Source organism: Ursus arctos, chromosome X (genome assembly GCF_023065955.2).
Source record: "Ursus arctos isolate Adak ecotype North America chromosome X, UrsArc2.0, whole genome shotgun sequence".
NCBI lineage: Eukaryota > Metazoa > Chordata > Mammalia > Carnivora > Ursidae > Ursus > Ursus arctos.
The window spans coordinates 105,688,162-105,704,706 of record NC_079873.1 but is presented as its reverse complement, the minus strand read 5'-3'; the positions used below and the strand labels follow the sequence as shown (position 1 = coordinate 105,704,706).

General features: G+C 39.7%; 1 non-coding gene across 1 annotated transcript; it reads left to right on the top strand.

Annotated features, from left to right (window-relative positions):
- The first annotated feature begins 15,610 nt into the window (after positions 1 to 15,610).
- On the top strand, positions 15,611 to 15,774 carry LOC113246830 (U1 spliceosomal RNA). Its single transcript, XR_003313076.1, has one exon. It is a non-coding gene; the product is annotated as a U1 spliceosomal RNA (small nuclear RNA).
- The last annotated feature ends 771 nt before the right edge of the window (positions 15,775 to 16,545 follow it).

The following is a 16,545-nucleotide window of genomic DNA, read 5'->3' as shown; positions in this document are numbered from 1 at the left end:
CGCCCCAAAATCTTCAATTTTTATTTCCTATTAGGACTCTTCTTTAAGAGTCTTATTTCCTATTAAGACTCTTCAGCCTGCCATTCAAGGACTTCCATAGTCAAGCCCCACTTTCCTCTCTGATTTTACCGCCTCTTTACCTAGAAAGAATTCCTTGCATTTCTTTCAATACACCCTGAGACTTACTGCCTACATTCATTTTTTAACAAATATTTATTGAGCACCTATTATGTGTTAGGTCTTCGAGTTTTGCTCATAGTTCTCTTTCTACCTAAAATGCCCTTCTTTCCATCTCTGTGTTTCCAACCATATCATTTTCAAGAGTCAGCTCAGATGCATCCTCCTCCAAATAGCCTTTTCTGATATCCTAGCCATAAGTGATTTATACATTTTCTGTACTGCTCTTACAGAGTGTATTACTCTACTTGTACATGTGTACATAGCTCTTTTACACCACTGGATCAGAAGTACCTCAAGAAAGGAATCAGTGTCTGATTCCTTCTGTGGTCCCCACTTTTCACATATTGGCCATTCAAAAACTACTTAATAAATGAGTAAATGAATGAGTGAGGCTTGAAGCTTGCTCCTCTGTTTTCCCACACTAGAAAGAGTGTGGTGTTTGAGGAGGCAAGCATGCTGAGAATTGGGGTGGTTAATAGACTAGTTAGGAGGAAACTTACAGAAAACCTACACAAAGCTGACACAAAAACTCGAAACTAGTTTGGGGCCATTGAGAACATGGGGTCCTGACTACTGTCCTGTGTACTGCCTAGTGCAGTAATTTTATTTTAGAATGATGATCCTTGTGCATTGCAGAAATTGGGATTTTGAATATTATTCTCTTTAGATAACAGGCAAGTGTGTAAGCCATCTTGCAGGATTTCATAAAAAATGATTAAAATGATTTTTAAGTGTTTCTGGGTTTAAAAGGGGTTATATTAAGTTATTGCAAAGTTCATGTCTGAGGAATACCTCATTTCCAGCAATGCTGGTGGATAAATGAAGCATTACTCTAATAGATTAAACCGCATATTTTGTATATCTAATTTCTCTTTCCATTCCCTTCCCTCCTCAGTATGTTCTGCATAGTGAAGAAAAAAGAGAAGGATGCTTTTTAATCCTCTAATTAAATGTCAAACCATTACCCAGGTAGCCACAGCACAGTGTCCTCAGCACATCTGTCAGGGCTGCTATCCATCAATCTTCCCTTTCTAGGCAGAAATGTGATTACTTCTTGGAACGATGTCAACAATTTCTAACTGCAGAAAGTTGATCTAGTTTGATATTACTCACAAAGGGATGTATTACTGGAAATATGATGGATTAAAAAAAACAACTATATTCTGATTGTATTTTGGTTAAGGATCAGAAATCAGTTCTCGAAATGTTGACCTTTCTTTTTTCTTTCTGTGCCTCAGGTACACAAATTGTATTAATTGTGTTAATCATACATTTCCTTTTTTGGCATTTCTTCATCCTTAGGTCATGTAGCATTTTATTTATTTATTTAAAGCCCATAATAAATACCTGTGAATCCAACACCCAACCTAAGAACTAACCTAGGATTACCAAGAACTTACATCTACCTATGTGATCTTCCCTCATCCTATCACCCTGCCTTCCCACTCCCCTTTGAAAGAAAACCAGCATACTGAATTTTCTGTTTATCACCTCCATGCTTTTTAAATTATTTCTTTTGCTTTTTAAATAGTTTAATTCCATATATATGTACTTCTGAACAATACATTGTTTAGTTTGGTTTATTGCATTTTAATGAGGATACCAGTGTTCTAGGACTTGCTTTTTATTACTCAACTTTATGCTATATTCATCTATATTGTTTCTGGTAACTGAAGCTCATTATTTTTCACTGCTATAAAATATTTCAATCTATGAATAATTATTAATCTTTTTTTCTACTGCTGGAAATTTGGATTGTTTCCAAATTCTTTTTTGTTTTTGCCATTACAAATAGTGCAGCTGTGAATATTCTTATTTTTTTTCTGTGTCTCTATCTCCCCCCACTCTCCCCATCCCACTGGTTTATCTATTTTTTTATTTTTTATTATGTTATGTTAGTCACCATACAGTACTTCATTAGTTTTTGATGTAGTGTTCCATGCTTCATTGTTTGCGTATAACACCCAGTGCTCATTACAACACGTGCCCTCTTTAATACCTGTCACTGGGCTAGCCCATCCTCCCACCCCCTTCCCTCTGAAACCCTCAGTTTATTTCCTGGAGTCCATAGTCTCTCATGGTTCATCTCCCCCTCTGATTCCTCCCCTTCATTTTTCCCTTCCTTCTCCTAATGTCCTCCCTGCTATTTCTTATGTTCCACATATAAGTGAAACCACATGATAATTGTCTTTCTCTGCTTGACTTATTTCACTTAGCATAATCTCCTCCAGTTCCATCCATGTCGATACAAATGGTGGGTATTCATCCTTTCTGATGGCTGAGTAATATATACAATGTGAATATTCTTATATATGTCTCTGTGAACACATGTGTGAGAATTGCTTTTTTGAGTCTTGGGCATGCAAATTTTGCACTTTACTAGTAAATGCCAAATTGTTTCTCAAAGTCGTAAACCTATGTACACCAGCAATTTCTAAGAAATTCTGTTACTGTTCATGTTAGTGTAGGCAAATTTATCAATCTTTTCTTTCATGGTTAGTGCTTTTTTCGTGTCTTGTTTAAGAAATTTTTCCTTATCCTGAGGTCACATTAAAAGCATTCCCCTCTATTTTCATCCAAAATTCTTAGTTTTATTTTGGACGTCAAAGTATTAAATCCATCTGGAGTTAACTTCTCTGTATGGTGTGGGGTAGGGACTCATTTTTTTTCTTTTTTTTTTAATTTAAATTCAATTAGCCAACATAGAGTGCATCATTAGTCTCAGACATAGAGTTCAATAATTCATCAGTTGCGTATAACACCCAGTGCTCATCACATCACGTTTTTTTGTACTCTAGTTATTGAATAGTCATGAATGCCTTCCTATCTATTCTTTTGGATTTGTTTTTTCCCCTGAGTCTCCTAGTAAAATTTCCTCTCTAAGAATATCTACTTTGTTCTAACTAAGCTAAGAAAAGTATGGTTTTCCACACTTATGTTGGTCTAAGGAAAAGAATGAGCAGTACGGGTGGCCACTTTTCTACATGTGTTGGTGAGATTGGGGCTGGAATAGTACCATGCTCTGCCTTAGAACACTGACTCAGAAGTCAGAGAGTCCTAGGTCCAAATCCCACCTCTTCCATTTGCAAGCTGTGGAACCTAGGGCAGGTTACTTAACCACTCTGAGCTTCAGTTTTTTTGAAAAATAAGAGTAAGGAAATGCTTACCTTATAAAACCACTGTGAGAATTAAATGAGAAGGCGAATGTAAAAGACAGCTAAAGGCCCAGCATACGTAGCCTGCTTGAGAGCTGGGATTTTTATTAGGGCCTTTAGCCCAGCTTGACTGTCCCTGCCACTTTCATTCTTGTTTTCAAGTGTGGTCATGGCAGTGAAGAGCATCTCTATATCCTTAATGTATACCTATATACCTTTATGTAACTATATACCTCTTAATACCTATGCACCTATATATACCTATATATCTCAATGTCTTCTGTATATCTATATATCTTCCAGTGCTTGACTGGAGGAAATAAAGTGTTAGTGAGGGTTTGAGGGACAAAGTGTCAGAGGATTGTTGCAGCTACTGCAGGAAGTGATTGCTATGGATTCCCTTCAGGTTCTTCCCAAGCCCATTGTTCATCTTTTATTTGTTATTAAAGCTTCCAGACCATACAGACTTCTTAAGTGAGGATGGCCTTGTCAACTGAGGCCCACAACCTGATTATTCCTCAGCATTATTTTAGCACTGTTTTACTGTCTGTTTTCATCTTAACCTTTCTCTTTTGTTCTGGTTCTAATGAACTTGATCACTCTATTTTCTCATTTTCTTACTGTAAGTTTTTCTGATTTTTTTTTTGCATCTTGAGAAAGGAAAGTTTTATTTTATAACTATTTATTATATGTCTTATGCCTTTGAGAGCTAAATTGTGAACCTTTCATTTCTCTGAGCACTCATCTTCCTTTCCATTGTATGTGGGATTCTGCAAATTGGTACAGTTTCATATATTTGAACTTTGATTGAAGTGAATTTTTCCATGGTTATTAAAACAGGGCATCTGGGTAGCTCAGTTGGTTGAGCGCCTGACTCTTAATTTTGGCTCAGGTCCCGATCTCAGGGTCATGACATCAAGCCCTGCATTGGGCTCTGCACTGGGCATGGAGCCTGTTTTAAGATTCTCTCTCTCCATCTCCCTCCACCCTGCCCCCCCAAAGACTTTATTAAGCCATACAAAAAAGGATGTCTCCCCTTATTTTCAAGGTGCTGCAATAAAACTTTTGGCTGCTGAAGTCATTCTTAATATTATTTGTTTTATTTTTCTATAGGAAAATAGCAATGATGCTCTGTGATCTTCACAATGTCTGCCCATATACTTTTCCAGAAGGGTCCTGCTGTTTTACATGTCTTCCAGCTGAAAAAGTCCTTCCTCACCTATATGCTTTCCAGAATTTGTTACTGGTATTTTCCCTTATTAGTGCAAAGGATATTAGTAGATAATTATATCTTTTTACAAATTTAATTTGCATCTCTTGCAGGTACATGGGATTTGTAAATCATATTCATTTTTGTTGCTATAATGATATCAGTGACCAATTTGATGTCCTCAGGGAAGCACAGGGGCTATTTTCTTGCTTTTAAAAGCATTATACTCTGTTAGTGAGTAAAGGAGTTGGACTTTGATAGGAAAGCATATTTGTCCTATAGATGTGACACATGTAGTTGCTCCCTCTCCCTGGGAAGACAGCAAGGTATTTTGAAAAGAGCACTGAATTCAGAATCCAAAGCCTATGGCATTAGCTGTGTGGCCTTGGGTGAATCCTTCAACTGTGTTTACTTCAGTTTTCTCATATAACACCTAACATTTGGTGAGCTCTTACTGTGTGTGCCAGACACTATGCTAAGTGCCTTATATGTATCATCTCATATAATCCTCATAACTATCTTAAGAGTTAAGTGCTTGCATTATCCATGTTTTACAAATAAGGAAACTGAGGCACATAGAAGTTAATTCACCCTAGCTCAGAACTGGGACTGAATCCAGGTGATCTGCCTCCTAGCCTGTACACTTAATTCTCTGCTCTATTAGCACTTGCCTGAGCCACAGTAAAGTGTGATGAGAGCCCTGCACATGCGAAGAATGCTTCTATAGCTTGCAGAATATTTCCCTAATTATTATCTCATGCAAGCCTCATATCTGACACATTTTTATCGATTGAGTAAAATAGCTTAAATATCTTAATGTTATCCATGTAGTCCGTTATAGATATTACCTAAGCTCCAGCCATATATTTTTCTACTGCATATCACTGCCTCTTCAGGTGAACTGATCATGATTACTAGTAATCCTCCTCCCCTCACCTTATTGCTCTGCCTTTACTTTCATTTTAAGGACAAGGGAATGCCTAAACCATGAAGTTACAATTGATGAAAATCTTTTAGAAAAAACAAGTGTCTCATCTGATCTTTCAACAGTTGGTTTCTCAGAGAATCCTAAATCAATACGGCTAACCTTTTCTTATATCAGACCACTGGATGCTCACTGAATGATTTCACAGGTCCCCATGTACGGAAGCTGTTTTTAATATAGCCTGTGGCTAAAAGGAATCCAACTGAACATCTCTAGGATATTAAAGATGCAGTTATCTTGATCATTCGTTTTGGACATGTCTATAGCCATGTTGCATTGCTACCCACAGTGTGTTTATTTGTGAAAGACTTGGCATTTGGTAAAAGTCACCTTTGTATTAAGAGGACGAAAAGACTTTGCTAATGAAGAGGCTGATACTTTACCCATGTCACATCCCAACAGTGAAGATTTCTATATATCAAAGAAATGATTTAGTGTTGTGTTTTGCTTTCCAGCTCCCCAAAGACCACCTGTTATATTTGGACTTCCAATACCTAATGTTTTTTTATTGAATTGAATCTGTATAATTCTAATAGTTTAGAACTGATCAAGATCTGAACCTGAAAGAGTATCTTGGTAAAGTGAAGTTCCACAGAAAAGTGTTTGGTAACTGAAATCTAGATATCTCATCACTTGTCTTTTCTGTCCTTTGGCAAGTTCTACTATCTTTGTGTCCCCTGGATCTCCCTTCAAGGAAGAATGTACCTTTAAGTTGCAGGACATACAGTAAGCTGATAGCTTCTGTTCTTCCTGGGCAGCTCCTAGGCAGTGACTTCACACAGTAAGGTCACTGTGGTCTGGCCATTTCTGCCCAATGTGGGACTTCTTTAAGGGTTGGTCTTGGCTCTGAAGCACTGTGTTGTGTTGGCCAAGAGCTTGTCACCTCTGCATTGCAGTTTGTGGTTCTCCTTGCTCAGTTCCGCTTCCTTTCCCCGTTCCCTTCTTGGAAGTCGGCTCTGCTTTGCCCTCTGAATGCTCTGTCTCCTCTCCCCTTTATCTTTCCTAAGGGTTATACTCCTAACTCCACCTCAGTATCTGTTTCCCAGAGGACCTGAACTAATGCAGTCCCCAGATGTGCTCCCAGACACCATACTTCAATGTCAAACCTCCATGCATTATTCTTTTTCCTCAACCACGTTATTCATCAGCTTCTCAACCAACACTATCTCTATCTGTGATTCTGGTCATTTCTCTTGGAATCACTGGCTCCCAAAGTGCTCAAGCAAAAAAGACCCTCAGAAACTGTCCAATAAACCACTTCACTTTATAGAGGAGGTAACTAAGAGCCAAAGGTGGTAACAGACTTTTTGAAGGTCACAGAACAAGTGAGTAGCAAAGTTGAAACAAGAACCCTGGTCTCTTGACTCCAAGTTTGGTGCTTTTCTAGTGTAGCACTTCAAAAAATTCTGTCAAATGTAGTCCTGCATTTGTAACAAAGAATCCACCTTCTTAGTTTGAGTAGACATTTGTCTTGAAGGCTCTGAAACACATGTCCAGAATTAGCATCTTTAATCTCTGTTCAATTTGGCACATCCAATGCTCACTAAAGCTGAACTATGCCTACTGTCCAACCACTTAGGAAGAAATATTCCAACTTTTGTTGTGTTCCACTTCTAAATCTAGTGACTGGGCTTCCACTACTAATAACTTTGCATAAAGCAAAGTAACAAGACCCTGACCTCCCTTGTACCTTTGCTGCTGTTCTGGGTTTTCCATGGAGAGCCACCTAATGCAGCTCTTTATTCCTGCCCAGAGGTTCTGCCCTGTCTCTTGGCCTCTTTTCCTAGCCCAGGGAACCAGACCAGATAGAAACTAAGAAGAAAACCTGAGGGCTTCCTTATCTTGCTTCCTGGACCCTTGGTCACTGTTGGTAGAGCACAGTAGTAAAAAGGACAGGCTTTGGAGGCAAGATAACCTCTCTGTGCTCAAGTACCTCCCTTAAAAGGTCAAGGTGGGGATGACAAGAGACTACGCATGTAAAACACATGATAAGCCCTCAATAAATGCTAGCCACTATAACGTCAGCTGCCAGCAGCCTTTATCCATGAAGCCTCTTCTGCCCCTCTTAGCACTGCAGAGTTAAGGGAGTTCCTAAACAAAAGGCAGACACACCCAACTGGAGAGAGCAAAATGAAGCCCTTGGATCTTCAAACAGGTCTCATTTTTTCTAACTCCTCCTAAAGCATCTCATCCTATTCACCCGTGTTTTGGGTGGGAAGGATTGATGTCTATCATTCTTTCTGCCCTATGGCAAACAATTCCTTCACCTCTTCCCACTCTTTCCCTGTGTGTTAATTGTTAATATCTGGCGATGACTTTTTTGGTATTTTGGGTTTATCTCCTTCCCAGTGTTGGTTCTATCTGGCATCTCCCCAACAGCTCCTTGTGCCTTCCTCCATGCTTCTCACCATTTTGGGTTCCTCTGATGAGGAGGCTGGATGGGAAGACTCCCTCTCTGCTCTTCGGAGATCCTACTGGTGAAGCTATTTGGGAACCTTTAATGCTACCTCAAGAAAAATTCTTGGGCTTCTCCTCAGATTCCTTATTTCCATCTCCAAGGGTTTGTCAGAAATAAGTACAGAAAATGACACGGGACCATGAAAGGGTCACGTGCCCTCCCCTTTCTTCTGTTACTCTTGGACTGCTCTCCCTCTCAGCATTCACTGAACCCACAGCTTCCAAAAGGATGATAGAAGATGTAGAGAGAGGGTCTTCATTTTCCTCACTGATATTGCAGCTCATTATGAGGTTAAGGCTAAGGAGTGGTTCAAAACTTTTTCTTTTTTTTTTTTTTTGGTGTTTTCATACTATTTTGATCCTGCAACAAACACAAATCCCAGAATAAAGGTAACATCTCTTAAGACAGTGTTATAAGGCAACAACATGATGAGGAAAAAAGAGCATCTGAACCCTGGTTCAATGGAAGTTCTTGCTTCTGAGTAGTGGTTGACCTTGGATAAACCCCTTCTACTCTGTGGACCAGTTTTCCATGTGTAGAATTAGGAAGTCAAACTAATGGAGAAGTTCTTGAGGGTAGGCTTATGCCTTATTGATCATTTTACTTTTCCAGCATTTAACACAAGTCTTGGCATATAGTAGATGCTCATGATATGTTGTCTGGCTTTGAATGCCCTTCCAACGCCAACATTCTATGCTGATTGATTCAAAGATGTCCCCCGGGACATTAAGTTAAGAAAACCACTTTTCATCAAGGGGAGGACTGAGAAGTAATTAATGAGTCTCCCAGGATCACTGATCGATCCCTTGGGGACACTTACCTATTTTTGTCATAAGGTAATAGGACTGTGAGGCAGTTGATAATTATTTTTGCTGCCCCAAATCTGTCCTACTTTCTATCCACTTTGCCTGATGCAGGTGCTCTTGTTTTAAAGTGTATTTAAGGGGCGCCTGGGTGGCACAGCGGTTAAGCGTCTGCCTTCGGCTCAGGGCGTGATCCTGGCGTTCTGGGATCGAGCCCCACATCAGGCTCTTCCGCTATGAGCCTGCTTCTTCCTCTCCCACTCCCCCTGCTTGTGTTCCCTCTCTCGCTGGCTATATCTCTGTTGAATAAATAAATAAAATCTTTCTTTAAAAAAAAAAAAATAAAGTGTATTTAAGCATTCAGATAATATTGTAAGTGAGTGAAAAATTCTAATTTAAGGGATCAATTTGACATCCACTGTCTATCCTAAAAACTTGTTCTGGTTGAAGTTTGGTTTCTAAATCCTTGTTAAAAACATCTTGTTTAACACTCCAGGAGCCCTGGAAGATTTCTCAGATGAACCAGAAAACATTCTGAATAGCTCAGTTGGGATCCCATTTGAGGGAGGAAAAATCCATCCCAAATACCCATCAGTGATTCACAGAATGAGGTCATAATATTTAGCACATTTTCGCCAGTCTTATTATAGAACTTACTTTAAATAAAGTTAGCAAATCTATTTAATACATAATCTTTAAAAACTCTCGTTATATTCTGAAATGTGTTCTTGAGAATAAATTGTTTCTTTCCCATCAGGAATGCTTATTTATTTTTTTGTAGTGTTACACAATGGGAAAATATGATATAACATAAATGTAATATAATATTATAAAATTCTACAAAGAATTTTCTCTTAACACAACTCTTTTGATAATATTAGATGTATTAATCAAAGAAATGTTAATAAAATTGTTCTTGTATGCAAAATGAACATTTAATTTTGGGCTTTTTTACATGACTCATGGATATGTGTTTTAATTCAATCTCTAGTCAAAGGTCTCTAATAGTCACAAAAAGTCATTAGTGATATTATTTCAGGAGAAGCATGAAAATCAAAGCATCAGGTTTTATGTTTGGGTTTTTATTGAGCAGCACACACTTTGAAGGGGGGAGATGTTCTGGAATTGTCCAGAAGCCTCATTCAATTTAGAGAGTGTTGCCAATTACTACATGTAATGTGCTTTGAATGGTAGAAAACTGAAGGGGGCTCCTGGGAGGCAGGGACAGAGCAGAGTCTGAGACTGCTAATGGGTTAATCCACCATGAGATACAGAGGAAATGATTGAAGGCAGAGAATGAGAGAATATGAGAGGATGTGACTTTGGAAGACCTTAGTGAATCCCAACAAAACAGTTCAAACAGAACAGAAACTCTATCAAACACATTGCTGTCTCTTCACACAACTAAAACAAAACCCCATAGAAATACATGCTTTTCTTCAGCCTTCTTCTACCTGCTCCCACCCCTTAGGATGGACATTAGGAACTGCAGATGGCTGGATGACAATTTAGTGACTCCCGCCACATGCCATTAGGTCAAGTCTAGGTTTAAGGATAAAGCTACTACTCAGGAAGACAGACACAAACACACACTTTATATTTAAATGACCATGAAGAAAGAGGGTCTGCAGAGGCCAAGGCTTTTTTCACCCCACCTTATAATAACTACTCTCTTCAGGAGTGGGTTGGGGGGATTGGGACCCAGACATCATTCTTATTGCTCAGCCTTAACTCATTAGCAGCCCCTATGTTATTTCAGACATTTCTCAAGGAAAACAAGTCAGAATCTTCACATATTTTGTCTCACAGCATCCTCAGTCCAACCCTGAGGTAAGCAAGGCAGAGATTACTGTCCTGATGTTTCATATGATATAACAGAGGCTCAGAAAGGTTAAGTGACTTGCCCAAGACAAAACAGTCAATAGTGAAAGTCAAATTTGAAACTGGTTCTGATTTCAATCTCTCCTTGACAATAGCTCATGTAATAGACCCATTTTCCTAATTTAATCTCCTTCATCTTTGGCCTCAGACACAAAATAGAGCAGCAAATAAAAAGGAATCAATGGAATTAGAACATCTGTTAACTTTTATATTGAATAAATTTATAAACTGTCCAGATGAACTGCTTTTTACAACTTTTGATTCAAAATTTAAAACTGGACATTTCCTTTCTAGGCCTTAATCTTAGAGGTGGAGTCATTATTCTGACACTTAAGTCTCATTAATATTTGGAAAATTTACCAAGGGTCTGTAAATCTATTGATCCACTTATAATCTCAGGTCACACTGGGAGCAGGCTGTGCCTTGGAGAGCTCTGAAATCCCAGGGCTTGCCAGCAGGCCAGACCTGCATAAGTCCTGTGTTTCACGGGGGCAGGGTGGGAAGACCTAGGTGTATGAGGTCTAGAGGTTCCAGGAAAGCAGGACAGCTTTCCTGGTAGCAAACTGAGCCTGACCAGAGCCTCCAGGCCACCAACTGCCCCATATCGCTGAAGTATGGGCTGGGCCAAGTCATGCAAAACTCCAAAGGAAGATAGAGGGTCAAAAAGCATATGCACCCAGGACACTGGGGTATAAAGGAAAAAAGGCAGTGTTCACACCAAGACCCATGGAGCGCAAGAAGTTGGTGGCCACAGTTCTGCACTGTGAGTGGATAGATGTTATCTTACCGTTTAGGTGTTTAACAAGCCAGCGCTCTCCCCTTGACAATATCTATACATGGAAACAAGAATCAATCATTTCCAGCTCCTTGGGGCCATTTGCTAAGTAATCCATCAAATAGCTAAAAGGGCAATTCAACGTGCTAAGTGTGATGACGAGGTACAGTTGTCTGAGTCATTTACGTCATGCACTGAAGAGTTTATCAGGATCACTCTGAAAAAATAATTGAAAAAGATGGATTTGTTGTGGTGTGATTTTGAGGGGAAGAAAGAGAAATAACGTCCTAGAGATACGGGGAAGGCAGATTCTAGCTCAACTTTAGAAAGACTTTCCTACCAATAAGGCTATACACATGGGTACAGACTGACTTCATGAGAGAAGAGGCACCTGCCATGTCCTGAGCAATGTTCATGGTGAGCTCCTCTGGCAAGGACTCTGAGGAGGAGATTCCAATTTCAGGTGAGAGGCTCAGCTGAGTTCCATTTCATCAAGTATTCTAAAGTTGCTATGATTACTAATCCATGCCAGTTTATCCTCTGCCTCAAGGACTACCCTGTTAAAGACCATTATAAGGGTTCCAAGATATGGAACTGGTCCCTCAAATGGCAAAGGATGCGTTTGTTCTGTGTACATTGGGCATCAGTTCTTCTTGAACAGGAATGATGTGTTTAAGTTGGCAATTGTAAATTGGTTGAGGGGGAAGGGACCATGTCTTATTCACCTACTTTGTGTAAGACACTCTACTGGGCACTTAAAGAGATGAGCAAAGTCCAGTCTCCTCCTGAAAATCACTACGGCCTGTGAGGGAAGGTGGTTAGCACACTTGATAAGAACTTTGTAAATAGCAAGAATCAAAGGCAAAGTGTGAAAAGTGCTATGAGAGAAGCTTGCAAAACACTGGGAGTGCAGAAAAGGAGGTTGATTCCAATGAGGGGGATCTGGAGAATCATCATGAAGGAGGTGGATCCCCTGTTCTCGAGGGATGGGAGTAATTCTGAAAAATGGGGGGAAAGCACTAGAGGAATAAGGAGCAGTATGAGCAAAGATTTTGAGGTAGAAAACTGAGCCATAGTAATGCCAAGTTGGAACCAGGCACACTGGATTTGAATCCCAGCTTGGCCCCCTAGTAGCTATAACTTTTAGCAAGTTGCTTAGCCTCTATATGTCACATTAATTCATCTCTAGAATTGGGATAATAATAGCATCTTTCTTATAAGGTTTTTACAAAGACTAAGTATCCACAACAGAGCCTGAGACTCAAGAAACACTCTTTGTGTGTTTGACATTAGTAGTCAAAGCTCATTTATATATACTTTTCTCTCTTATCACATTCTGAGGTAATGAACGGTCTGCTTTTTAATTGCTCACAGCTTAAAGAGGTAGCCAAAAATCAAAAAAGCATTTTTCCTAATTAAAAGTGTCTGAATAACATTAAGTCATTACCAATTTACTAATAAATAGGCTGTGCACTGAAAGCTTATTTGTACATCCCATATTTGGAACTCTGAAGACATTTGTCCATGGAGATACTATATTAAGTTATTGCTGGACTAGTTCATCAGAAGCTATATATACCACAATGGGGCAAATATCCACACCTCTGAACACCACTGGAAGGTCTAGAATGGAAGCAGAAGGTTCCTTTCAGAGAGTAGAAGGAAAAGGAGACCCTTACTCCCACCTTGAAAGTGGAACTAACAAGTAGGCAACTCAGCTCAGCCTTTCATCCACTTCCTGGGTGCTTCTCTTACTTTCCTGTCCTCCAAATCTACATGCTCTGGGAGAATATCAAGTCATTTCCACCACAGCTGAATGGGACTCCAGCTAGGGCACAGAGGCAAAGTTGGAGTAGGAAGGCATCAAGATGATAATTTCTAAGTCAGGAACTAGATTTAGCTGATTCATCTGTCATATCCTCATCTTTTCTCATTTTTTCTTGCAACATACATACATATATACAGACACACACACACACACACACACACACACACACACACAAGACTGAGAGAGGGAGATAGTCTGCAGTTCACATACAGAGAGCCCCCATGGAGACAAGAGCCATGCCTGAACCTGGATCCCATTGACCCAACATAGGCTGATAGGCCCGGCAGTTGACCCAACATCATCCAAGATCGGGAAAAGTAGAATTGGTAATGAGCACATAGCCCCAGGTCTGTGATGTGTTGCCCTGATCTCCTCCCTCAATGGGCTCAAAGGAAAGAAAGTCTTCTCCTGGAGGTGATGAAAAGTTTGACATGGCCAAGAAAGTTTCTGTTGAAATGAGTTTATCATAACAAAGGTGCTGAAATTAAAAGCTAGTCTCTAGGGTTTCTGATTTCAAAATAAGCAAGTCTCTGGTTATTGTCATATATCAACACCATGTCACAGAGAGAGGGACAAAGATTGTTCTGCAAAAGCTAATACAGACAGGCAGCAAGTTCCCTTTTAGCTAAACTTATTTAAAAACTCTTGGGAGAACAAATCTAAATTGATCATGGAACAATTGATCAATGATGACTAAGTGTGGCTCAACATTGATTTGTCTTGCAATAGAGCTAGTTGTCTGAAGGAATGACAAATAAACCCCAAATTCACCCCCTTTGGCAATATGTGAGTGCAACACCGACATTGATTTTTTTTTGGCTTGCTTAATCTGTACACTGAATTCATTTTTGTTAGAATAAGAAGATTTTTGTTGGAATAAGGGGAGGGTGCTACATAGTGAACAGTCAATGTGCCTCCAAATTTAACTGGTAATTTTTAAAAGATAAATTTATATTGACTTTCAAGATGTAGAAAATTGATGAAGGCAAATGAAGTCTCAGATCCATTAGATGAAATCACTTTTTGTCTTCCAGTTTGTTAAGATAGAATCTTGGAATTGTACAGAGGCAATATCAGGGAGAGGCAACAAGACCATTTGAGTCAACAGAAGGAATGAAACTTTTAAATCAAATGTTTAATCAAAGTTTTAATCAAGCTTTTCTTGGTGGGTCACCAATGGAAACAATATTAGATGAATGTAAAATATGTTTTGGTAACAATATCTACATCATTTGCTGTATATCTGGGAATAGGTGTGTGGGATGGAGAGACTTTACTGTGGTTTACTGTAGCACTCAGTGTTTCTCTACTGTTGACCTCAGAATGTATGCCATGCTCCTGCCACAGGGTGTGGAGGTAGTGATGGAAGAATTCTCATGGTAAACGTCTGCTTTGCAGGCTTCTTTTCCTCTGCTCAACTCTTAAATGCCAATGTTTTGCAGGGTTCTTCTGCCCCAAACTCCTCTTCATCCAGACTGTAGATTCTACAGAGCAAGTGCAATCATTTCTGTGGTTTCAGTTACTAACTGCATGTATGATCTTATATCCCCAACTGCTAACTGGTAATTTTTATCCAAATGTCCTTCAAATTCAACATGCCTTTCCCCTAAATCCTTTTTTGTATTTCTAATCCTGATTAATTACATCTTCTGCTAATCACCCAAGCCGGAAAACTGGAAGTCATCCTAGACTCCTCTTTCTCCCACACCTACATATAATCTATCATCAACTCTTATTGATTCTGAGTGCCCTCTCTGTTTATTTCTCTACCGTTATGACTTTTAGTCCAAAGCACCCTATCTTGCCTTGACCTCCACCTTCCCTTCGACCCCTTACAATCTATTCTCCACATTGCACCTAGAATGGTATTGTTAAACAAAAAACAAAACAAAACCACAATCTGATCATATCACCCCCTCTTTATAAACATGCATTGTTCCCCACTAACTATAGGATGAAGTCCAGCTTTGTCCCCCCCCACACACACACCAATGGGAGATTTCTTATTTCTGGAACAAATCATCCTGGTACTTTCAGACCTCTGTGCTTTTGGACCTTCTGACCAAATTCCCAATATAGTCAAGTAGTAGTTAAGATGACAGGTATTGAAATCAGATATATCTAGGTTCAAATCTTGGCTCTGCCTTCTACTTGGACTAGCTGTGTCAGGTTACCTAATCTCTATGAATTCCACTTTCCTCATCCTTTACCTGGGGGTAACAAAGACACTTAATGTGTAGGAATAAATGAGATAGTATCTGTGACACACTTATTATCAGTCCCTGTTTTCTCCACTGAGTGCCCATCTAACACCCAGGTCAAATATCACCTCCTCATACTTACCTGGCAGGGGAGATACCATGATCACGAAGGTGGTTTTCCCAGGGCGAGGCTTATCCATTGCACTCCGGATGTGCTGACCCCTGCGATTTCGCCAAATGTGGGAAACTCGACTGCGTAATTTGTGGTAGTGGGGGACTGCGTTCGCGCTTTCCCCTTAAAAAAAAAAATATCACCTCCTCTATGGAGCTTTTCTTGGCTAATGGTGCTGCTGTCTTGTCCTCTCCTTTGTACTCCCATAGCACTTTTGTTCATATATAGTTTTAGCTGCTTGCCCACTTGCACTCCAAGTATTTATTTGTACTTCTGTCCCCTCCCTAGAACCTGGCACAACACCCAACACGGTGAGCATGCAGTAAGCATTTGTTGAATGCTGAATGAATGAGGCAGACTTTTGGAATGTTAGATTTGTCCTCTGGATTTGAAGGTGTAATATATCACAGGATAACCTCAGCTATGAAGAGGAGGGGATACTCTTGGTACTCTAGTGTCCCGTCAGTATTTTTATTTATGCAATTGAGTTCTTTGCCAAGCTTTTGTTTATCTGTAACTCTGACTTTCTCTCCCTCTCTGTCCTGTGAGGGGAGAGTTTCCCGTGATAATTCCACCTAAATGTTCAGAGCTGTCAACATTTGCCTACACCCCTCTGCTCTGCCAGAGACTGCATCTGGGGAGGGCAAGGCCAGAGCCATATTTACCCCAGACTGTCTTTTTTCCACTCTGTGATCAGTATCTGTGTTGAATGAAGAAGGTAAAATCACTTCTTGTAATGATTATCTTACACAGGTCCCTTGCCCTTTCTGGGCCTCAGTTTCCTAACTATTAAATGAGGTCTTACTAGATGATCTGAAAGGTCATTCTCAGGGATAAAGTTCTGAGGATAACCAATATTTCCCTGTTGGTTTGTAGAGATTATATAGTGTTTTTACA